The following is a 25865-nucleotide window of genomic DNA, read 5'->3' on the forward strand; positions in this document are numbered from 1 at the left end:
GCCAGAGTGCTTTCTCCTGCTCTGCAAGGCTCAGCGCTGAATTTCCTGTGACATTTGCATCTGAGTTGTCTCATTTCCCTGAAGCCCTGTCACAAGCCCTGAGGTTGCTACAGAGAAAGATCTGAAACCCCCGCCAGGGAAGTCCCATGGAGAAGTATTGCCTTCCTTTCTGGAGTTTACAGCTCTCTTCCAGATAGCTGACCCTCTCAGCTGTGGCTCCCAGGCCACTGATAGGGCAAAGGGTGGTGGTGGCCAGGGACTGTCCCCCAGGTCTGCTTCTGGCCCTGGCTCCTTCCAGCATCCCCTTCAGATGACTTTGTCTGACTTTCCCCGATTTTGTGCTTTGCTTTTCACCCTCCTCCCCCACCAGTGGAAATTTAGAGGGTTCTGTGGTTCTTACAGGACTCTGGGGCTGTACATTTAATGTGCTCACTTCCTCTATAGATCCCAGGGGATTCCTAAAGCAGATTGCTTGCCCAGCACCCCAGCACGCTCCCTCACCCAGGATGGAGTTGCCACATAGGCGGACTCTTCAAAGTCTCAGCTACAAAAATATGTGTGTGTGTCTGTGTGTGTGTATGTGTGTGTGTGTGTGTGTGTGTGTGTGTGTACATCCATTCATTTTTGCAGCATTTTTTTGTAATTTAAATTTACATTTTCTATAATTTAAATGCCATGTGTCTATCACAATAAAATAGTCAATTTAATTAAGTGTTTATTTATTTAATTATAGTATGTATGTCTGCATTTCTGTGCTTATATAAGTGCTTGTGTGGATGTGTCTCTGAGTATATTGTTCGTGTGTTTGCACATATGTGGTAGGTGTATGTCTGTGTGTGTGCATATATAGATGTGTATATGGGTTTACGTAATATACATATATGTATGGGTATATCTGTGTATATATGTGACATGTGTCTATATTTGTGGATTTGTGGTATATATATGTAAATATGTATGTGGTACACATGTATGTATAAATGTTATATGTGTTTATGTGCTGTATGTGCACAGGTTTATATGTATGCAGTATGTATTTATGTGTGTGTATGAGTGTGTGGTATGTTTATGTTTGTGTATGTATATCCCTGTGTGTTTGTATAGTGTGTATATGGAAGTGTGCATATATTTATGCATGTGTGGTGTATATGTGTAGTATACACACATATATGCATATATATGTATGTTTGTGCATGCCTGTACCTTTATGTGTATGTAGTATGTAGGTGTGTGTGGCATGTATACATGGGTGTGTATGGGTGTACTTATGTGTATACTTAGATGTATGTTCATAGTTTTGTATCTGCATGCCTGTATCGAGTATATATGGATGTATATGTGTGTATGTGTGTACTTATGTGTGTGGTATTTATAAGTCATGTCTGTGTGTGTGTTTGTGTGTATGTGTGTGTTTGTATATTTGTGTGGCTCTGTGTGTGTACATTTGTATGTGTTTGTCTCTCTCTTTTTTTCATATTTTGTCAGCAGGGGATTTCCATCCTGAGGGTCTGTCATAGTACAATTGACCCATCTGTAGCACATTAAAAAATACAACTTTGTGTTAAGTGCTTTGGAAGGACATTGAGTAACATTAAATATTGCAAAGGTGAAAAGGAGGAAACAGGACCTGAGCTGCAGCTCAGCTGCTGAATGCTTGCACAGTGGTATGTATATGTGTGTATGTATGTGTGTGTATGCATGTGTATATATGTATGTGTGCAGGTGTATGTGTGTGCATACATGTATTTGGATATATGTGTACATATATGTATGTGCTTCTGTGTGTGTGTGTGTGTGTGTGTGTGTGTGTGTGTGTGTATTTGTGTGTGGCCCAATAAGTTTCATTAGGGCTATTTACAGGAGGGGCTGTTTCCAGGACTCTGTGCACCTCGCAAGTGGCTACTGAAGAAAATGTCTCTCCTTTCTCATGTTAACTAATATTTTTGTATAAATCCTGAGGGAGGAGTAGAATCCCATGATTCCCCACCCTGCATGTTAACTGGCCCCTTCTTGTGGAAATCATGTCTGAGTTATCAAGCTGTGGTGACTTCAGGAGTATTATAGTCCTTCATAGTCCCTATCCCCCTTCCTCTTGGTCTTGGGTTTCCTCTGTCTCATCTTCCACCATGTTCACTGAAACTAGAAGGGAATATTGTAAATGCTTCATTTCTTGATGAACATTCAATATTCATCTTATGCTCAGCGCTTTGACCAATTAGGAGTCTTTGTAGTCACTTCTGACCACTACAAGAAAAAGCTTCTCTGGCCAGAATTAATAGTAGCACTATTTTATGGGCATAAACACAATTCATTAGAAAGCAATTTAACAGGCATACCGTATTTAGCAAAATAATAACAGTAATTTCTCTCCCAGCATCAATAGCCCTTCCCCAAGTCATGGGCTTTTACTGGGTTTATAGTACCAGATGTCAATTTCCTTTTGTTGAGTAGGTCTCACGTCCAGTCAGAATGTGGTTTGTTATAGCCATCACAGACTTTCCATTATTGAACCAAGAGGACATCTTACCTGGTCAGAGGTACTACCACAAGGTTCAAAGTAAGAAAGACTTAAAAGCAGTTCTCCCTCATTGGCTTGGACAGCACAAGCTAGCCAGCAGTAGGGAGCTTCCAGCTAAATTACAGCTTCATCGCTCTGTCTTTTGACCAAGCTTATGGTATCTTCATCAACAAGGTCTTCTCTATCGTTCTCATGGGCAAGCAAGAGCAGAGCCAATTGTCTGCATTATTGGGTAGGGGACAAAGGAGAAAGATTGAGGGACTCAGATAGCTCCACTTCCCCCTGAGGACCAAGGTTAATGGTTGGGGGTGAGAGATACTTTCCATTTATCCATGTGAAAACTGTAATTAAACTCATGGGCTTGCATGCATGTACACACACACACACACACACACACACACACACACACACACACTTACCCTACCCTACATAATCACTTGTTTGATGCCTCTAGATGTTATGTAACATTCTCCCTGCCCATTGATTCAACAAATCTCTATCATTCTTGGTGCCTGTTACTTTACCTATCCCCTAACCCAATCCAAATCCACCACCAAGCTTATCCCATCCCTAATTTTAGTTCATTTAGTGTGTGTGTGTGTGTGTGTGTGTGTGTGTTTTATAGTGAATTATATGCATTATTCTCTGAAAAGGAAAATTGATTTATTTATTTAGTTTTGTTTTTTGGCTTAGTGCATAAAGAAATCAGTTCATTGTAAAATTTCATGCGTGTGTGTGTGTGAGTGTGTGTGTGTATCAAATTTTATTCCTATCTGAACATTCCTGCTTTTCTTTCTTCCCTAAACAGTTCACTCCTCTTTTATTGACACATAGATTTCATTAGCCTATCCTGTTCTCCCTCCCTTTAGACCTCTTCTTGTCTTCTCATAGTCCCTTTCTACCTTCACACTGGACACACATACTCTTGCATATATATAATATAATACATCACATATTTGTACATATATGTACATTTAAATCTAACTCTTTCACATGGGAGAGAGCATTCAGCAGTGGTTTTCCTAGTCTGATTTATTGTATTTAATACAACGTTCCCAGGGTCTACTCAAGTTTTGTAAATGTCATCATTTTACTTTTCTGCCCAACTGAATAAGATCTCATTGTTCACATACGTGACATTTCTTTGTACGTTCATGGGTTGATGGACATCAAATTTGGCTTTGTATTTTGACCGCAGTGAATGGCGTAGCAATAAGCATGCATGTGTAAGGATGTTCGTGGTGTGCTGAGTTAGGGTCATCTGGGTGTTCATCTGGGTCATTCAGAACCTCTATTTTTACTTTTGTTTGAGGAACCTCCTCCATTACTGAGTTCCATAGCAGTTGCATACCATCTCCTTCCCCCAGCAGGACATATGGTTCCGCTTTTGCCACATCCTGGCCAGCATTTATTGTTTGTTGAGAAACACAATTCTAATGATCCCCCCCCCCAAAAAAAACCCCTGAAATTTATTGTTCATGCAACTGAAAATGCCAGGCTGATTTTGGCTGAAATGAAGATGTCTAATAATGTTTCTTACGATTTTGCCCTCCATGTTTCTATTTTAGCATTTCCCCCTGGCTTCTATTTTTAGACAGACTTGCTCACATAGTGGTAAAGATGACCATCTGCAGCTGGTGGCTTCAATTCTGTTAACTTGCGAAGGACCAGATGGAAAGCATATGCTTTAAAAAAAAAAAAACCCAATTGGCCCAGCTTGAGTCAAGGGCTTCCCCTTGGAGCCAGCTGGTGAGACAACCCTGCGTCCAAATGAGAGGAGCAAATGGGACCTTTCCAAGAGAAAGAATGTGTTCTACCAGAAGAGGAATGTGAGTCTGAAAATCCCAAGGATGACCACTACACAGACCCCCTATTGGTCTGTTGAGCGGGTTGACCTTATGCGTGTAGAGGACTGCTCTGAGGACTACAGAACACGGCCCAGGTCTGCTCACAACTTCAGGAGTTTACAGAACTTCAGAGTTACTCTCCCATAGCGTAACATTTGAGGGATCCCCAGCTCAAAGAGAGCTCTCTAGTGTGAACTAATTGATGGTGGGGATGGGAACTTTGGGGCCTTGTATCATCTACTTCAAGGAGAGAACCTAAGTGGAGCAAAGCTTTGGTGCATTCCATGAAAGAAACAAACAGCATTGTTCTGGTGATGCTATGCTGGTACTGCACAAGGGGTTTATATCTGTCCTTGCCTCTCTTCCTCTCAATGCTTTTTTCCTAGATAAGGTAGCTGAACCTTCAGTAGGAACAAAATGAGCTCAACACCGAATATTGACAAGCACGGTAACTAGAGTCTGACTTTCCCAGAAATCTCAGGGTTACTCCCATTGCTGGGGGGTACAAGTACACTTAACTAGACCTGATTTTTATGTGAATGCCAGGGATCCAGTCTTGCTTCCTTATCCTTACATGGCAAGCCCTGTTCTTTTCTTGGACATCTGCAGTCTGGTGAGTAACTGTAATTCTGAAAGATAGCAGAATTTGGGATGACTCCACGTTGTATCTCCACATTAACATGTGTTTCCATGGCAGCCAAGACAGGTGAGAAGGATGCTGAGAGAGTATCACATCAGCAATTGAGTATGTATGTCCAGAATGATACTCATACATCACTGACTAAAGGTAGTTACACCCACCATAAACCCAATTGCAAGATGATGACACAGGAATACATCTCATCTCAAAGGAAAGCTAGGAAGGACACTGGTAAACACCACAACTATCTTGTCTATGACCCCAAACTGATAAGGTAGAGAAATAAATAACTTCAGAATTAATATATGTCCTTGAAATATGTAGTACGTTTTGACACTCACGAGCCCCCTCCTCCCTAACAATGCTTATGAATACTACATTCTCTCCGTGTTTTGATCAAATAGGTGAAGTTGAGGAAAACATCATTAGCCTATGAGTTCATTTTGAATACTGAATTTTTTTTGATTTGAAATAGCTTAAAAACCACTCATGGTGGGCTAGGCAAATGGATCCGAGCTGGCTAATTAAAGAAAGTGAGAGTCCAAGTACTCCTGAGTTAAGCGTGCATGTAACAACATTAGTAACGAAATGGAAAATGCTACCCATTTATTCCATTGTACTTACCTTTCTCAGTCAGAAAGCCTTTGGTGTCTACTGCATTTCTGTCGGCGTTCCATGGTGAGTTAAATCAATTAATATCTACTTGTAGCAAAGTGTTGACAGCAAATTTCTAAATTCACAGGCTCGACACTTTCCAGTGTAATTGGGCATACATGAAAGAATTTTTTCAGCTTGCTACTAAAAGCAACTCAGAAAAAAATGTGAAGTGGGTGTTAACCCTTTGCAAGGAGGCTACCTGATCTGGAATGCTGCCCTTGATGACCTTTTCTTGGAGAGAAGTTAGACACAGACTATGTGGGATCTCTAATCCATGAGCTGTGTCCAGAGGTCCCTGAAAAGTCTGGAAGGAATTTTTTTCAGCCCACTAGATGAAGGGAGGGCTTGGAAGAGAGTCCAAGAGAGTCTAATGGAGAATTTTATCTGATGGTGGCTGCTGTCTCAGCTTAAAAAATATTAATACACATATCTCAGAGGGAGCTGGCTGAAAATTATTTAGTCTTGTGGATGAGGAAACAGCATGAGTGCAGGCTGTGTTAGTGTGAACTTGATTTCAATCCCCAACACTTCTGTGAGAAAGTCAGGTGTGGTGGCCCCCATGTGTAATTTTTGCACTGGAAGGCAGAGACAGGCAGATTCCTGGGAATTGCTCGCTCTATAGTCACTGTAACTTAATCAGCAAGCAACGGGTCAGTGAGAGACCATGGGGCAATATATTACCACTCTGTGTGACCCTGAGTACAAGAGGGGCCATAACTATCCTGGTAGGCTTTTAGGACAGGAGATGAGAAGGCCCAAGGGGTAGCTGGTACAGGGTCCACTAGCACAGGAACCTTTGTTACAGAGTTCTTTGTTATAGGAGATGCTGATACTTTGACGTTTTATCTGAGCACCTCACTATCTTGCAACATCTTCTGGACAGCAGCTGATCTTCCAGAGAATTGAGGACAGTGTGGTGAATGTTTTGAGAAGGTAGTTTATCTAAGTCTGGAGATAACACACGACTCTGGGGGCAGGTGTGGGGTGGCGGCGGGGTTGGATGCTGAGATCTGAATCCCTTATGGCCCTACTCGGGAAGTCAGCCAGCTGTCAGTTTTCATGAGAATGTGTCATCCTCCTGGTAAGTAAGCTCCAGGCTTAGAATCCAGATGCCCCTTGTTTTAGGGTTTCATTGCAGTGAAGAGACACCATGATCAAAGTAACTCTTCTTTAAGATTTATTTATTTTATGTATGTGAGTGCACTGTAGCTATCTTCAGAGACACCAGAAGAGGGCATCAAACTCCATTACAGATGGTTGTGAGCCACCATGTGGTTGCTGGGAATTGAATTCAGGACCTCTGGAAGAGTAGACAGTGCTCTTAACCACTGAGCCATCTCTCTATCCCCAAGGTAACTCTTATAAAGGAAAACATTTATCCAGGGCTAGTTTACAGTTTCAGAGATTAAGTCCATTATTATCACAGCAGGAAGCATAGCAGCCTGCCGGCAAACATGGTGTTAGAGAAGCCAAGGGTTCTACATCTTGATCCACAAGCAGCCAGTAGCAGACTCTGACTCCACACTGGGCAGAGCTTAAGCAGTAGGAGACCTCAAAGCCCACCCCCAATGTGACACACTTCCTTCAGCAAGGCCACACCCACTCCAACTAGGCTATACCTCTTAAAGTGCCACTCCCTATGGTCAAACATTTAGAAGCCTGGATCTATGGGGGCCATACCTATTCAAACCACCACAAACCCTGATTCCAACAGTTACCTGAACTCAGGGTGGCAGCAATGGACACTTGAGGGTTTTGGTTTGTTTGTTTGTTTGTTTGTTTGTTTTTAATTTAAGCAAAGTTTCACTGTATTGCCCATACTGGCCTTCAATTCAGGATTCTTCTGCTACTGGCCCCTGAGTGCTTCAGTTGCAGGTGTGGATCTCTATGTGTGCTCTGAACTGTGTTTTATAAAATGATGCTAATATGTTAGGGAGAATATAAGTTTATCTCACACATTATTTTATTCAAATCACATTAATGGGTAAGAAGGACCCATCCCAACTGTCTTGAGGTTCATATGAGTACATCCAGAAGACCTAGGGTCTGGTCATGTTTATTCCTGGTGTGGAAAGAAGGTAGATGATCTGGCTATATGTGTTCTTCATGTGGAGTGAAGCTTGGGGTATGGATGTGGTGGTCCTGGTGTGAAGTGAAATGACTGAGGGTCTAGGGGTGTGTGTGTGTGTGTGTGTGTGTGTGTGTGTGTGTGCGCGCGCGCCTAGAGTAGGGCTTAGGTGTGTGTTTCTGGTGTGGAGTGAGGCTAAGGGTTTGGGTGTGTGTGCTCCTTCTGTGAGGTGAGGTTGAGGGTTCAGGTGTGTATGTTTCTGGTATAGACTGAGGCTGAGGGTCTGGGCATGTGTTCCTGGTGCACAGTGAGGTTGAATTTCTGGCCATGAATACAGCTTGTGCCTCCTTTACCACTGCTTCTGTTGCCAATGAACTGTCCAATGTTCTTGTTTGTATGTCCATAATTCAGAATGGAAACCCTGAGTAGGCAAAGGGTGGCTTCCTCCATGTTGGCACTTCAGTTTCAAGCCTTTCTAGAATCTGAGGCCTGAGAACCAAAGGCTTATGGCTCTAAGTCCAATCCAGAACTTAAAGTTGTAAAACTTAGGTCAGAGGCTTGTTGCTTTGGTCCTTAACTATCAGTGGTTGCACACACAGCTGTCCCTGGTTCATGCCTCTACTGCTCATCTATAACTATAGCTAACATTGGTCTGTACTCGTGGTGACTAGTGATAAAGCTCTCAAGTCTGAGTGTGCGGACTTTGAGCTCCTACTAGCAGCTAACATTATAGACCTCGGCCCTTGACTACCAGTATTCTAATCCTTAGGGAATTGGCTCCCTAGAATCCTTCATCTTCCAGGGCCCAAAGTTTCTCATACTTTAGTTAACAAGATTGTGACCTTCCACAGTCATGGGGCTCTACTTCCTCTTAACTTCTCTCCCTTTCCTACTCCTGCCCCTGTCTGTCCCAGCTCTACTCAGTTTCTGCTCCAGGCCACTCTGAAATCTTCACCCACATTCATCAGGCAGCAGTCTCTGCTTACGTTGGTAGCCATCAGCACTGCCTCCTTGCCATGCTACTGCTAACCTTCTACATCCGTGACAGAGATCACAAGTAGATCAGAACAGGCCATCCATTCAGGGAAGACCTAGTTTTTTGGCCTGATAGTGCAACATGTTGTCCTTGTTGGAGAGTGTCTTTTGGCTGACTCAGAAACTGAGAACACTAATCGGAAGGGAGTGTTTGCTTGTGTGTACCACACAAACATGGTGCTTGTAATTAACACCAATAACAGCACAACTTTCAGTTTGGGGGAAGTATAATCATAGGTGTATGGCCATACCTGTCGACCGCAAGTGTTTTGCTGAGCACTAAGAAAGCGTTCTATTTTTATTTGGATCAGATTGAAGATGTCTCATCAAGAAGCCAGATGTTTGGCATGGCTGCAAGTGAGGTCCTTTAAAGTTCAGTGAGGCTTGCCTCCACTGATGAAGGTTTCTTGAACAGTGTATTCTATTCCCCAGAACACAGTCTCTAGACCAGGACTCATGTCTTAAATATCTATGGTTCATTGCAGTGTCTTAGTCAGGGTTTCTATTGCTTCAATGAAACAACCATGACTAAAGGAAACTTGGAGAGGAAAAGGTTTATTTGGCTTATCCTTCTGTATCACTGATCACCAATTAAGGAAGTTAGGACAGGAAGTCAAACAGGGTAAGAATCAGTAGGCAGGAGCTGATGTAAAGGCTATGGAAGGGTTCTGCTTAATGGCTTGCCTGTCATGGTTTTCTCAGCCTGCTATTTAAAAGAATCCAGGACTTCCTGTCCAGGGATAGCCCTACTCACAATGAGTTAGACCCCTGCATATCAATTACTAATTAAGAAAATGTTCTACAAGCTTGCCTAGAGTCAGATCTTGTGGAGATATTTTCTGAATTGGGGTTCCCTCCTCTCAGGTGACTCTAGCCTGGGTCAAGCTGACATAAAGGTAGCCAGCACACACAATAAAAGGGCACGACAGCAAAAGTTACTCATTTCATGGTCAGAGAGCAGAGAGAGCCTGACAGAGAAAATATTATGTGCCGTTTCCTCCCATTTTGAAGGGAAGTTTGTTAAGACCCATCCTCTAAAGGAAAAACTCAGGGAATAAGTGGCTGAAAAGCTTTAGGAAGTCCTTGAAACAGACAAAATTCTCTAGATTTGTCCCTCCCCAAACTTATATAAGCACTAAGGACTATTGAGAGACATTCTCAGAACAGCTATGCTGCTTAGAAGAGGCTTAGACTATTTGATCCTAGAAGAAAAACTATCCAACGTGTTGAGCTATCTGCAAGGAGTAGCTGTTACTCATGTTGGGAGTAGGCATTTGGTGATGGAGCTGTCATTGAGTCAGCTCTGTTCCTGTAAGTAACCCCTCAGCCCGTAATCCTGTCAGTACTTCAATAAACTTATCGGTACTCTGATGATATCCTTACTTTGATCTGTCATTGTTTCCCTATGTGGAGTGAATAGACACTTGTTCACGTCTCCAAGTAACAGTATCATACAGCAGAAGGAGCCAGAGATGAGATAGATTCTTCAACCATCCAGCGATAAACATTCTCCAAGTAGACCACATACCTAGTTTTCACCATCTCTCAATAATGCCATTGAAATGTAACTCCATCAATAGATAAGTCCATTGATGAGTTAGAAGTCTCATAATTCAACTCATAAACCCATCAACTGTCGGAGAAACCTCTTAGACGGCATGCTTCATACCTTCACCATAATCAACCACATGTTCAAGTTCATATGTCTAAGTTGATAATAAGCTTGGATTTTGTTCTTCTGATTTGAATTTTATACATGTTTGATGATAGCACATTGCTGGAATCAGAACCTTTAAGCTCTGGGTAAACTTGAATAGATTGAATATGAGTTAACAGCGCATGTTTCAGGGTTTGGCTGGAGGTGTAGAAACCAGGTATCTGTAGATGTCAGTGATGTGCTGAGGTGCTGGTGTCTGAATTAGTCTTGTAAACATAGAGACAAGAGATATGGAAGCGATGAAGGTAGCACTCGTTAGTTGGTGAGTAGCAAGGTCAAGGGTAAGATGTGGAGACTAGCTTTAGAAACCAGAAATAGGAGGAAGAGAGAAAATGATGATTCTGGCTTGAGTCACATAGGGTTCGAGATGGTTCCGAGATATCACATGCAAATGCTCAGTAGACAATATGGAGTTTAACACTGAGAAGAGAAGGTAGCTAAGTTACTGTTCAATTTCTGTGAGCACTTGGGTCAAACCAATTCATAAAGCATTTAATGAGGGGGCTTGTTTACAGTTTTAGAGGGTTAGTCCATTGTCGTTATGGACAGAAGCAGGCATGGTGCTATAGCAGTAGTTAGGAGCTTTCCATCCTGATCTTCGGGCAGCAGGCAGAGGGGGTGGGGGGAGAGAGAGAGAGACAGAGAGAGACAGAGAGAGAGACAGAGAGAGACAGAGAGAGACAAAGAGAGACAGAGAGAGTGACAGAGAGAGAGACAGAGAGAGGCAGAGAGAGACAGAGACAGAGAGAGAGACAAAGAGAGACTGGCATGGATTTTTTGAAGCCTCAAAGTCCACTCCCAGTGATAGACCTATTTCAAGAAGACCATACTTCCTAATGCTTCCCAAACAGTTCTACCCTGTGGTGACTAAGCATCAAAAAGATGAATACATGGGAGACCTTCTCATTCAAATACCACAGGTATTAAATATGAATACTGAAAGTTGGTAGTTACCAGGGTACTGATGGTAATGAGAAATCTTGCCTCAGGTAAGAGAAATACCTGGGTACAGGCAGAAGAGTGCCAACTACCATCACGTAGACCACAGGCTAGAACTTGTGGAGACTGTAGGAAAAGAGATATGGAGAAAACACCAGATAGTAATGACTCTACGGAATGGTAAAATCCAAAAAAACCACCGTGAAATTAAGCATGGACCCATTTTTTAAAATATATCTACTGTGAGTAGTCAGGATGAGTCGAGGAAAATTAGCAATTAATGGAGTTATACAGGCTTTCCTTGTAATGTCCATTATAGGATGTGTGTGTGTGTGTGTGTGTGTGTGTGTGTGTGTGTGTGTGTGTGTGTGTGTGTTTTGTTTGGGATTTAGCAAAGAAAAGAGAAAATTGAGGTAGACATTATTCTTTGTCTTCTGTCGTAGACATACATGGACTACCTACTTCATTTGTAATCTATGAATTGAATACGGTCCATGGAGGGTATATAAGAAGTGGATTCTGCCTATCTGGACCCTGGTAATCCAGTTTAGAAACCGACCCTAGTAATTCTGGACCTTAGTAATCCAGTTCAGGAACTGACAAAACACATTGAAAAGGGCCAAAAGCTGACACAGAAAGTCAGGTCTACAAGAGGTTAGGGGAGCCGGAGGCAGATTTTCATTGACACTGTGCAACAGAAAGCTTAGGAAACTACCTGGGATCGAGTCCCTTGTGCTAGAATTTTTCAGGATCAGGAGTGTTAGAAAGCTACTCTTAAGATAGACTCTTGGTCTCACTCTCTACCACATGCTTTTCTGAATTCAGCAGGATAATCCTGTCTTTTCAAAACTGCTCCTGGCTCTTCAAATCAGTCTCATTCTGAGCAGGAACAATGAGTATTTGTCCTGAATTAGCAACAGATTCAACAGCTCAGAGGGAAGGCTAGAGAGAGTTTTCAACCACGGTTTAACTCACTGGCTTCTCCTGAGAAAGCCTCTAACTTCTTGCAGGAAGAGCATGCATTATATTTAGTAACTTGCCCTGAAGTAAGCCAGAGAATAATGTTGAAAGCTCACCGAAAGCACAGAGAACTTGTGGGGTTTGTTACTTGGCAACTGAGATCTGAGCTGTTAAAATAAGAAATTTGCATTATTTTACAATTTTTTTTTTTTAAATGCAGAGCATGCTGCTTTCTCTTCGAGGAGGGAGAAAATAAGATTACTACAGTTTCCATTTCTGACTGTTGAAGATATCCCAGCCTCTTTGGGCCGGTGTTACACTCTATGTTGTCCTCTGAAGTGGGTATTTGTGCAGTCACAGTCTCCAAGTGATGCAGCGAGTCTTGTCAGAGGCCCAGAGATGCCAGGAGAAAGCCAAACGAGTATTCAGACTGGAAAGAATGTTATCAGGAAGTGAGGAATGCTCTCTTGAATGTGGTACTCAGTGACATCATGGTGAGGAGACGGAGAAACTGTTGCATCTGCCCCGTTTCTTGAACTTTCCTCTCCAGGCCTACTTCTTTTCTCTTCACTTTGTTCCTTTGAACTTGTCCCTGACTTTGTACACAGCATCTGAGAATGTGTCAATATGCCATACATACTGACCCAAAAGTACCTTAGGACACTGACAAGAGACAGGAAAATGGAAATATTTGTATAGCTCCTTGAAGAAAGTGGGGTGGGGGTGCTTTTTCTTTTTTCTCTTTCTTTCTTTCCTTCTTTCCTTCTTTCTTTCTTTCTTTCTTTCTTTCTTTTGTCCTTCCTTCCTTCCTTCCTTCCTTCCTTTCTTTCTTTCTTTCTTTCTTTCTTTCTTTCTTTCTTTCAAAATATGACTTGGTTGAATCTTTGTGTCTCTGAATCATATGAAACTCAAAGGGGTACTGGGCATGCAGAATGCTCTGGATTCCACTGAGTTTCTTGCTCTAACTCTACTGTCATTCCAGGGTTGTGATAAAGGCCTGGGATTTTGCAGCCACGTTCCACATTGATGAGTCAATAGAAGGGAAATTCCTAGGGTCAACTGTTCTGACAATCTGGCAGATAGCAACTTGGTGTTCTGAGAGGGCTAACTTTTGCGTGTTTAGAAGATGGTGAACTGACCCTGTTGTAGCTTTCATATTACATATTAAACAAAGAAATGCATATCCTGCTTTTATTGAAAATTGTTAAAAAAATTTCCTTTCTGTGTCGCCATGATCTCATAATTAAGTCAGGAGGATACACTACTGCAAGCTGACACTTGGTAAGAGTGTGAGCTTTGTTGCTATGTTCTCCTTATATCTGCAACTATCTAGAAGGGGTCAGGGTATATCACAGATGTGAAATAAATATCTGTTGAATAAATAGTTTACAGAACGCCATACACTTGCACAGTGTAAAAGAGACTTGTTCTGTCTGATAAAATAGGAGATTAAATTCTGACTCAAGTTACTTGACTATTTTTCTAGACAAAGATCATAGGATATGACCGTTTGTATTTCATAAATCTGTAACATTAGACGTTTTCCGATCTGTTATCTGTTTGACAAAAATGTTAGCTGAAGAGCCTTTTGGTCTAAAAGCTACAGACCTGAGAATATAGTTTTTCTTATGCTTCTTCTATGGCTCTAACAAAAGCACATCTACTGGATGGCTTCTATGAGGACAACTTTAGAACATTCAGAATGAATGGTATCAAGTCATTCTCAGTAATTACACAGAGCATCACCAAGTGTAGATAAATGTTAATTCCTGGAGTTGTAGCCAATGATCTGTTTAGATAATTCATAGAACTAAGTACTTATTCTTTTTTTTTTTTTGGTTCTTTTTTTCGGAGCTGGGGACTGAACCCAGGGCCTTGTGCTTGCTTGGCAAGCGCTCTACCACTGAGCTAAATCCCCAACCCCCTAAGTACTTATTCTTTATTAATCCCTGCATTGGTGTGGACTAGTACTGTGACAAGTAGCATTTAGAATGCAGTTGGAAAAAAACAGACAGAAATAAGAGATCATTAATTACAAATTATGGGAAAGGATGTGAAAGACTGGGTCTAGATTACCAGAGGGGAAAACTAGCTATTTGTACCATGTCGTACAGTGCAAGAAGATACAGATTAATAAATTAGGCATGGTATATTTAATTTAGCCAGCTTCTAAACTTCAGCCACTGTACTGGGTACAAAAGAAGATTGCAGCATAATTTTAATTTACATTTTCCAAACAACAAACATCACGAGACTATATATTCTGAAATGTTTATTGAAGTCCCTGCAGGTTATGTGCCAGCACAGGGAGATAGCAAGTTCAAGACCATCCTGAGCTATAAGACTAGACCTAGTCTCCAAAGAGAGACAAGCTAAAAACAAAACAGAAGTCTATAAAAGTCTTTCCCCCTTTGATACGTTATAGTGGCCATTGTATGGATTTGAAAAGTACTTTATGCATTCTAGATATACTTCTTCATCATGCTTTAAGCTAGTAAAAAGATTTAATTTTTAAATGCTATCTTTAATTCTTTTTTCTGCCTTCATTTAATAAACACTTGCCTACCACATGATACAGAATATTTCTGAACTTTCTGTCCCACCATTCTGATGGCTTTAATGGCATAGAAGGTTTTCAGTCAAGTCCTGGAAATTGTCTTTATAAATAGGAGTCCCCATGTTCCTGTATGCTTTTTAGAATCTGCTTGTTGCTTTCTTTTAAAAAATGGCCTGCCAGGTGTGTGATTTATACCTCATTTCTCAAAAAATGTCCTAGCAATGCCATAGTTTTATGTATGAAGGCTTTGGATGACTTTTATTAAATTTATACCTAGGGTTTTAGGTCTTTTGAGAACATTGTACAAGTATTCTTTTGACATTTTATGTTTCCAGACATAAAGGCAGATCTGTAATTCAAAAGAGAGAGACAGGGAAAATTCTGAGAGTTCAAGGCTACAAACCAACTTTCAAGCTTGTCTTCAGAAGATAAATTATGATTATTATATTGAGATTATAGAATATGCTCACAAACACAGAACATTGTCTTACTACCATCTTCGTGAATTATCACTTACCTCCACCCCCAGCAAAATTGAGTCTCTGACAAAAACAAGGCATCCAGATCTGAAATCTTTTGAATTAAGCTGTGCCTTGTGCACAATGCTTCCTCCTCTCTGACTATGCCTGACCTCCTGGAACTGCAAGGGATTCTGTAGTCCCATACTGTTCACAAGTGGAAAGAAAATAGTCCTGGAAGGATACAGAGTCTGGATGATAGAAGAGAAAGAGGCAGATGCCCTGGAGATGTGGTCTGGACCACGCAATTGAATGTGCGATTTTTTACCATAGTCACACAAGTAGGTAGATCTTGGTTCTCTGGATTTTAGTATCAGTTCTGTGCTCAGTCAAGTAGTTGAGTAAGTTTGGTTGTCTAAGTTGTCTGATAGGGCACCTAAAGAAAGTTTTTCCTCTTCTAAAACTGGTATATTATCAATTCCTTCTTTGATTGCTTTATGGAACTTGTCGGATGATTAAATGCTGCTTGGAAATAGCAAACTTTTAGCCAAATGTTAAATGTGGATAAGGCTGAAGTCTGGTGTGTGTGTGTGTGTGTGTGTGTGTGTGTGTGTGTGTGTGTATGTGTGTTTGCGTATATATGTGTGTGTGCGTATGTGTGTACGTATGTGTGTGTAGTTGTGTGTGTGTGATGTGTGTGTGTTTATGTGTGTGTTTGTGTGTATGTGTGTGTTTGTACGTAGTTTTGTGTGTGTGATATGTGTGTGTGTTTGTGTGTATGTGTGTGTGAGTATGTGTGTTTGCGTATATATGTGTGTGTGCGTATGTGTGTACGTATGTGTGTGTAGTTGTGTGTGTGTGATGTGTGTGTGTTTATGTGTGTGTTTGTGTGTATGTGTGTGTTTGTACGTAGTTTTGTGTGTGTGATATGTGTGTGTGTTTGTGTGTATGTGTGTGTGTGTGTGTGTGTGTGTGTGTGTGTGACACTGTATGTATGTGTGCATGAAGAGGTCAGGACTTGATATTGGATGTCTTTCTCTGCCACCCTCCACCTTAATTTTTGAGACAGTTTCTCAGGAAACTTGAAACTTGCTTATTGGGCAAGACTAGTTGGATAGAAGACCACTAAGATCTTGTTTCTGCCTGTCGGGAGCTAGGATTACAAGCATGTTCCATCATATGTGGCTTTTGCGTGTGCTGTGTATGTCAGTATGTTGTGGATCTAAACCCAGGTCCTCATCCTTCACTGGCACCCACTTGCAGATATATTCCACATCTATAGTCCCTGAAACGTTTTTTTTTTTTCCGGGGCTGGGGATTGAACCCAGGACCTTGTGCTTCCTAGGCAAGCGCTCTACCACTGAGCCAAATCCCCAACCCCCTGAAACATTTTTAATAGTTATGCAAATAAAGTTTTTTAATTTTTAATTTGGCTCAGAAGAATATGGGAAAGTGGTACATTGACATAAAATAGGTAAACTAGGGCTGTTAAGATGGCTCATAAGGATTTCTGTTGTCAAAATTGTCAACCTGAGTTCAATCTCCAGGACATAGGTGGTAGAAAAAGAGATTCAACTCTTGACCTTTATCCTCTGACCTCCACACATGCAATTTAGCATGCGCTCTATCCCAGTGAACAAATAAATACATGTAATAAACTGTATCTTATAAAAATTAAAAAAAAACGGTATCCCCTGTGTGCCTGCCAGGAACTTGCATACACGATTTCATTTCATCTCTGCTATATCCCCATGAGAGTACAGGAGGAATTCTGAGATAAGAAATATTATCTTCCCTTAGCAAGTAAAACTTCACTTCAAAGAGATTATATAATATGCTAAAGGTTCTTTAGTTTCTAAGTGTCTAGCTCTTAATCTCTTCGTTTTCTGTAGAGCGAACTGTCTAGATGAGGAACTGGTGAATGCTGACACAGAATGTGAAGAAGGACTATGACACATTCAGGACTCTTGGGCTTCTTCACTTGCTTGAGTTTTCTTTGTATAATCACCCTTGAGCACCACCATTCCCTCCTCGCCTTCAAGGGACAAGACAGATCACAGATGAAAACATCCTCCCAGTTTATGGCTGTGGCATTTGCATAGATTTCATATTTACTTTTAGTGACTACACTGAAGTCAAATCTTGGTTCTAAAGTGCTTGGCTGTGCTAGACCCATGGTAGATGTTGAAGAGGAAGACATATGTAAATCCTGCCCTCAGGAAGCATTGTCTTTAGATATGGGACAGGATGTATGCTCAGATAGAGCATTCAAGATAATTGCTGACAGCACACAGGTAGCGCCATATGAATGCACAGAAATTCATGCAACAGGATTCACAGGGCACTGAAAGTGTGAGTGGGTACTTGCACTTTAATTGAATGGAAGAATTCAAGTCAGGAAGAGGGTATATTTCCTGACAGGAAAGATGTGATGGGGTAAAACTTTATATTCATTTCTGGAAGGAGCCATGGAAGGCATATGGCTGGAGAGTTGTCCGATCTGTTTAGCTGAACCTGTGGTCTGGAGATAGCGTGCCTAATGCACAATTGAACACCCAAACATCAATGACCATCTTTGAGATACTGGCTGTTGAAGTAATCACAGACACACACACATACACACACACACACACACACACACACACATACACATTACAGACTCTTATACACACATGTGCACAATACCCATTGCGATGTCTGAAATGGATGCAACGGAGCTGTTGATCACCCAGGCCTGCAGGGAAGACTTAGCAACAGCAGGAAGTGCTAATGTATCATCCTCATTGCAGTCATCAGTAATGGGGTACATGTCTGGAGAAGGCAATTCACGCTGCTTCTTATTGGCCTCAAAAACTGTTTTTGTCTGTAATCGTCCTTGCTTTCTCTTATGTCTTCATAGCAAGGTTAGTCCTTCCTTTGGCTCCCATTCCTTCCACCTTTCCTATGAAATAAATCTTCCTATGCCGGAGTCTTAATACTGTAGAGATGAAAGGCTTTGCTTTTCCCAGTGTACTTAAAATTAAGAAAAGACTCACAGTGCTAGGCTGGTAGGAGCCAGGGACTTGCTAGGATGTGCGTATACATAGTCTGTAGCCTGAGAAGCTGCAAATGTTAACTCAAGTGGTGCAATCTATTAAAGAATAGATTGCTCTTCAATATTAAGTAAAATACTAAATAATAAATACTAAATAATAAAATATTAAGTAAAAATAGATTGCTCCTCACTATTAAGTAATATACTCCAAATGGGAAAGCCAACCCAAATGGGAACAAAAGGATCATGAATATGACAATGCTATTATTTCAAAATACGGTTCATGTCCTTATCAATTGATTTATTTGTTTATTGATTGATTGATTCATTGATATAATCTGTCTTTAGGTTACAATTGCTGCGAAGAGACAACATGGCTAAGGCAACTTATCAAAAAAAAGTATTTAATTGGGAGTTTGCTTACGGTCACAGTAGGGAGACGGCAGGCAGGCACTGGAACAGTAGGAGAGTGCTTATACCTAATCCAAGAGAGAGAGAGAGAGAGAGAGAGAGAGAGAGAGAGAGAGAGAGAGAGACAGAGACAGAGAGACAGAGAGAGAGAGACAGAGAGAGAGACAGAGAGAGACAGAGAGACAGAGAGAGACAGAGAGAGAGACACAGAGAGAGAGAGAGAGAGAGAGAGAGAGAGAGAGAGAGAGAGAGAGAGAGAATGAGAATGAATCTGAAGTGGGCTTTTGACACATCAAAGCCTACCTCCAGTGACACATCATTTCTTCCAAGGCCACACCTCCTAATCCTTCCCAAACAGTCTACCAACCAGGAATCAAACATTCAAACATACAAGCCTATGGGGACATTCTCATTCAAACCACCATAGGGTCTTACTACATAGCATAGGCTAACCTTGAACATACAATCCTCCCACCTTAGCTTCTAGAGTGCTGGGATTACAGGTATATACCACCACACCTGACATTGCTTTAAAACAGAACAGAAAAAAATAACGGTCACTTCCATTGCTTTCTTTGAGAGTCTATGGTGGCGAAGCATGGTAGTTCATGCCTTTAATCCCAGTTCTTGACAGGCATAGACCAGAAGATTTCTGTGAGTTTGAGGCCAGCCTGGTCTACATAACAGGACTATCAGGACTATGCAGAGAGGCCCTGTCTCAGAAAGCCCAAATCAATAAATAAGGCCACAGCACATACATGGGCACAGATAGACAAGTCATTTACAGCCCTGCAACAGAGTCCAGTCAGCAGCAGCTGAGTGGGGAAAACTACTGAGCTCTCTCTGCTCTGGTCTTTCACAAAGTGCCTGCACCACGGCACTCCTACCCTTTGAGATCCACCACAGACACAGTGAAGCTATGTACGTAGGGAGAAAACTGCACATGCTCTAGACGGAAAAAGCCTGAGCACTCTTCATTTTTATGAGCTGCCAAGCTTTGCTGCTGGCTAATGTTTACATGAACAGAGCAATGTGACTTTATATTCAGCTCACTTTGCTGAAATATGCATTTACATGAGAGAAATGCAGGCTCCAGTATGATATTTCTATGTCAAGTTTTGTGTACATAAATGCACATGAATGACACATGGGAGGCCAGCAAACACATGTAATGTTTTCCAGCTTAAATGCTTGAGAGTCCTTAATTGAATGCAAAGAGTAGCGCGTATCACGCAGAAGGAGAGGATCTAAAATGGCATTGTTTGCAGCTACAAGGGATCCCCAGTGTGCATGGGCCATTTGTGGACACCGGTGGGGATGGGAGTACCACAGGGATGGCTGCAGCATCAACGAATCCCAATGGCCTAGATTCAGTTATAGATTACAGACTGCTGCCTGGTGTGGCTAGCTCTGTACCAACAGCCTGCTTGCAGTTCCATGGATTGCCTGGCAAACGGGGCTGACCCATTTCACCATGACAATCTGTGCTGCTCCACTAAAGGCTGTGTGCAGGGAAATGCTCACCGTCAGCATTTTCAAGATTCCCCCAATGAAGTTTACTCGGAGTTTTTAAAACACACATCTTGAAAATCCAACTAAAACAGACACCCTTTGACAGCGTTGGAAGAGCTGGGGAAGACAGATGAGAACAAGCGAATGTTAGCGTTTTCCGAGTTCTACACTATCAGCAAAATGAGGCCTGTTTTGTTTTCCTCCTCCAGTGGCATCATGATAAAGACACATGCAACCAAAATGAAGTAGTCATTCTCTAAAAGAGAATGTACAGGTTGAACAGATAAGGGGATATCTCCCACGGCTACACGTATTCTGATCTTTTAAAACAGAAAATAGAGAATCCAATAATTTCACAATAAGTAAATGGAAGGGTTTAAAGTGGATTTATTACAGCCTTGGCTTGGAGTTAATGTGTGTAGAACTGAGTTTCATTGGAGTACTACGATAGTGTGCCTCTTGGGGGGTGGGTGGGTCTGTGCTTTGGTAAAGGAATTCCATTTAGGGAGAGCAATTTAGGGAAATCAGGCCCTGGTATGTGCATGTGATCACATTAAAATGTAACCTCTGCTTGTCTGATGAAAAACACAGCCCAGAAGTGATGGCATTTGCAGGCCTTTCTACTGAACGCCGTATACAGAGCTTGGCATCCCTTTTTTGTTGAGTTAGTTCAGGAAGGTAAATCTTAGAACCTCCTGCACTTTTTCTGTTTTGTGCACAGGAAAGGGAGTCCCATCAGGCTAAAGAATGGCTCAGGGCTTATTAACAAGACTGTAGCTTAGGCCTGGGCCAGAGAATATTTACTCAGGTGTAATAGATTAACATGTGAGTTTTGTTTGTTTACCTTAGGAACAGGGTTCACTTTGTAACTTAGGTGTGCTAGGTAGGGTGGTTTTTTTTTTTTTCCTTTTTTTTTTTTGTCAACTCGGATAAGGTAGGGTTACTTGGGAAGAAGAAGCCTCATTTAGGAAAATGCATTCGTCAGACTGGTCTACAGGACTCTGTAGGGACATTTTCTTGATTTGTGAGAGGACCTTACCCACTGTGGGCAGTGCCACAAGAGTAAGGCACAAGAGTAAGGAGCTGGGCAAGCCATCAAGAGTAAGGCAGCAAGCAATGTTCCTCCTTAGCCTGTTTCCGTTCCCACCCCAAGTTCCCTCAGCGACAGACTATGATCAATATGATCAAGTACATGTGAGCTAAACAAACCCTTTCATCCCTGAGTTGCTTTTGGTCTTGGTGTTTTATTACAGCAACTGAAAGCAGCCAGGGTACCAGGTAAGCCTTGAGCATGCCACATAGGCCAGGTACATCTACTCTGAAGGAGGGGAATGGGAAAATCAGCAACAGTCTAGGAAAAGCAGCACAAGGCAATTTAGGGAGGTGTACAAGGAAAACAATAGCACAGCAGCAACGCTCCCCTCCTTAAATCCAGCTACTGAAACGATTTTCTTCTTCCTACTGCTGCCTTAAGCCCAGTGTCCGTGTCTCCCGGTCACCTAGAACCAATCTCTAGCTTGTGTCAAAAGACTGCCTTCCTTTTGGAGAAGCTTCTAGCTCTCTTTTCAGCTGTGTGCCTGCTATTTTTCATCCCAGGGCCCACTGTCAGTGAATGGTCTATTAGGTTATCTAAATGTGTACTATCTTGCGGTCAATCCATCAGTATTTAAAAAACAATGAACATTGAGATGTATCGAACATGAAATAAAGATGACATCCTTCTCAAAAACGGTTGAGTGTGAAAATGTAACAAAACAATAGATCAAGTTTTTCATGACCAAAAAATGAAACCATCATCTGGAGAACTATACACTCTCACCTTGTCTCCTGTCTTCCTGGATGAGTTATCCATAGTGTTCCTCTTGCGTCTTCGTTTCAGTGATAAATCACACGACTTCCTTATCATGAGCCGTCTCCCTTGGTATCTGCAGTTCAGTTTCCTGTGTGTGGTGCAGTTTTCTCAGAGAGTTGGCTCTGCTTTGGAAGCAGCAGCTACCACCTCCTGGCAGAAACTCTATGGCATTCATAAGGATGATCAAGGTAGATTTGATCGATTGTAGGAGTGACTTGAGGATATCACCACCCAAAGTGGGAAAGAAGAAAGGCTCAGATTGCTGTCTTGTTCTCTCCGGAGTAATTTTCTGTACTCTGCTCTCCACAGTTCCCTGCTCCCCTCTAGCCTCGTCTTCCTCTGTCTCTACATCAATAGGTTGGTCGTGCTCTACTGTTTACTTTCCCAAGGAAACACAATCACGCTCTCCAATCCTATACAGGCTCCAGCATACAAATGATCAACAGGAGCTTTAAAGTTCAGGGTTTTGGTCTCTCTATTTTTCTTTCCTTTGTTTTTTTTAAATAGTTCTTTAAATTTTTTAAAAGATAAGAGGAATTGCATGATAAAGTTAAGAACTTTTGGTTGAATTTCTGGGACACACCCTTAAAAAATCACACAGGGTTCCTAATGGTGGTCATACCAATGGCCCTAGTCAAAGTAGATCACCATAAAAAAACAAAATACCCTGCCTGAGAAGAAAAGGGGGGATGCAAAAGTGGTAGTGAAAGGTGCCAGAATGCATGGTAGACATGTATGAACTTGTCAATGAACAAATGTAAATCAATAGAAAAGGAAGAAAACCCACATTCTACCGTTCCTTATTTGGAAGACAAGAAACACGGCCAGTCTTTTCAATGCTAGGCCTTTTGATAGACAAGGCAATGCATTTAGGCCACAGTTAGGCCACTTCCTTAATTGAGTTGTTCAATGGCAATCTAGTTGTATGATAATTAATTTTTATTGTGTGATGAAAAATGAATGGATCATGATATTAAAAAACCAAAGAATTTATTATCCCCTAATACTAAATTCATAAAATAAAAATAAATTTATAAAATAGAACTAAATATCTCTTCATTTCAAAAATAGAGACCATGTTGTTTTATCAGATTATCCAAGACCCTTCTGATAAATGGGATAGTGTCTCCTTCCCACTTTTAAATCACCATTTACTTACTGACTTTTGTGGTTTGCTCTGCCAAGATGCTCGGTGACTAGTGTACACATACTCTCTGGGAAGGGTTTCATAGTTCCGGATCTGAACTTCTGCACAGCTTTAATGGAGTTCATTACCTAGACATGCACTGTCTTGTGGATTGAATCATCTTTGTGATTTGATCATAATTGTGCCGAGGCTTAGAACTACAAGGCAGTTCGTGATGCAAATGACCAGCTGGTTTCAGAAATACCAACACATCCTCTGACGGGAAAGAATCACACGTCTTGACCTGCAAAAGTGTTGAGGTAGCCTGAGAAATTTTACATTTTTCTTGCTGTTAGAAATTAACCCTAGGGCCTTGAGCTCTTTATCACCGAGCTATATTCCTAGGTATCTTTTTACTCTTTAGCCTTTTGAGACAGGGTCTCACAGAGTTGCTTGGGGTGGTCTTGAAGTCACTTTGTAGCCTAGAAAGGCCTTGAACTTGTGATATTTCAATCTCAGGCTCCAAATAGTTGAGATGACAGACCTGCGTCATGAGGCCCAGGTAAGAATATTTAGTATTTGTGCAGACAGGATTCATGTGAGTATGTTTGTGTCTCCCCTTCCCGTCAAAAAGTTGCCATACAGTTTCTATTGCTGTGTAAAACATCATGGCCAACAGCAGCCTGGCGAGGAAAGAGTTTATGCAGTGTACTTGTCCTGATCATGTCTATCATGAAGGGAAGCCACAGCAGAAACCCAGGGCAGGAGCCTAGAAACAAGAACTGAAGGAGAGGCCATGGAAGGATGCTGCTTGCGAGTTGCTCAGAGTGCTTTCTTGTGTGACACAAAACCACTCTAGTACTGACACTTTCCTCATTGGGCCAGGACTTTGTACATCAAAAATCAAGCAAGAAAATGACCCCTCAGTCTTGCCTATAGGCCAGTCTGGTGGAAACATTTTCTCATTTGATGTGTCCTCTTCCTAGATGATCCAGGCTAGTGTCAAGTTTACGAAAACCTAATTATAAAAGTTGTGTTTGTTGGCTTGTTTCATGTATTACTCATATGCTAGATTGTTATCTTACTGATGGATGTCGTGAAGTGAATGAGGATGTCCCCACAGGTCCAGATATTTGAGTGCTTCATTCCCAGTGTGAAAGGGAAGGGTTACAGGATGTTGGAATAGGTGTGTCATTGGAGGTGTGCTTTGAGGGTTTCAAGGGCCCATGCTATTCCCAGAGAGCACTCTCTGCCTTGTGTTTGTGAACCAAGATGTGAGCTCCTATCTCCAGCGCCATGCTTGCCTACCTGCCTGCTGCCGTGCTCTGTGCCATGATGGCTGTGAACTTACCCTTTGAAATTGTGAGCCCCAATAAACTCTTTTGTAAGTCACCTTGGTTATGAAGTTTTGCCATAGCAGTAGAAAAATAACTACCACAATAGATAACATTCATTTTACTTTGCTCTTAAAAATATTACTTTTCTCAGATATGTTTTCTTCTTAAAATACATCTTATGTGATTTTTAAAAAATATATATTGTTCTTCAGGCAGAGTCTCATGTAGCCGAATCAATACTACTTCCTCCCCCAACACACACACACACACACACACACACACAAGCATTGTCTCAGTGAAGTGGTTTAATCAGGGCAAAAATGTGACAAACAGGCTAATTGGAAATAATTAAGGCTAAGCTATCATGGAAGGAAGATTAGCATGGCCCTTAATTGCTAAAGCTGGTACAGATAGTTTAGGATGTTTAGGACAGTGACATTAAATTGTGGTCATGGATTACCTGGAATATTTTTGTCTTTTTTTTTTCAAATTAAGAAAAGTCTTCTTTATTCTTAACTTTGTGTTGAGTGAATTCTGACTCTAATTGTAAGGGACTTTCTATTTGATAAGGATAATCCCTGATTCAATGCTCGGAAGAGGACAAGATGCTGGCTAGAACACAAGAGTTCAGGTGACTATGAATTGTGGCAATGCTGCAAAACAAAGGTCACAGTGGATGATGTGGTAATTGGTTCTTATATTAAAACAATTATTGTGAATGCACCGGCCATGCCTTGTATATTTGTGTCTCTCTGTGTGGATAGAACTTCTTAGTATTCATGTGTAGGTGTGGAATCAGAACATGGAGAAGGACAGAAAAGTAAAGGATTTTATCTAAAAGCAGAATATTTGGTGAATTTAGATTTAATATGGTCTACCGTCTTAAATTACCTGGATCAGGCTTGCTCGTCATGCATCTGACCCCGAAGTCATGTCTTTGAGAGCTATGCTAGTATTCATTCTTGTTTGTGTAGAGTTGTCCATGATCGCTGTACTTTAATGTGGTCTCTTGCATTGCAAACAACAGGAATTACTGGCCTTGAGAGTTCCTGAGAGGCGGGGGGAGGGTTGCGCTCACACCTCTTCTTTTAGAAACTTGATACGGAATATCTCCCCGCATCTGGAAGAGAGAAGAAAGAGACCATACAGGCATTCTGTTATACACAATGCTGAAATAAAACCTTCCATTGTCCACCA

At 41.5% G+C, this 25865-nt stretch overlaps 1 long non-coding RNA gene and 1 other non-coding gene across 2 annotated transcripts in view; one reads left to right on the plus strand and one right to left on the minus strand.

Annotated features, from left to right (window-relative positions):
- Nucleotides 1–25865, plus strand: part of LOC102555751 (uncharacterized) — a 53409-nt gene that overhangs the window by 18880 nt on the left and 8664 nt on the right. Inside the window, exon 7 of the long non-coding RNA XR_005497840.2 lies at nucleotides 1–25865. This exon is cut by the window's right edge and continues 8664 nt beyond it. This is a non-coding gene — a long non-coding RNA (uncharacterized LOC102555751).
- Nucleotides 16700–16781, minus strand: Trnap-agg35 (transfer RNA proline (anticodon AGG) 35). The gene has a single exon. It is a non-coding gene; the product is annotated as a tRNA-Pro (tRNA).

The sequence above is a fragment of the Rattus norvegicus genome, chromosome 20, assembly GCF_036323735.1.
Source record: "Rattus norvegicus strain BN/NHsdMcwi chromosome 20, GRCr8, whole genome shotgun sequence".
NCBI classification, from domain to species: Eukaryota; Metazoa; Chordata; class Mammalia; order Rodentia; family Muridae; genus Rattus; species Rattus norvegicus.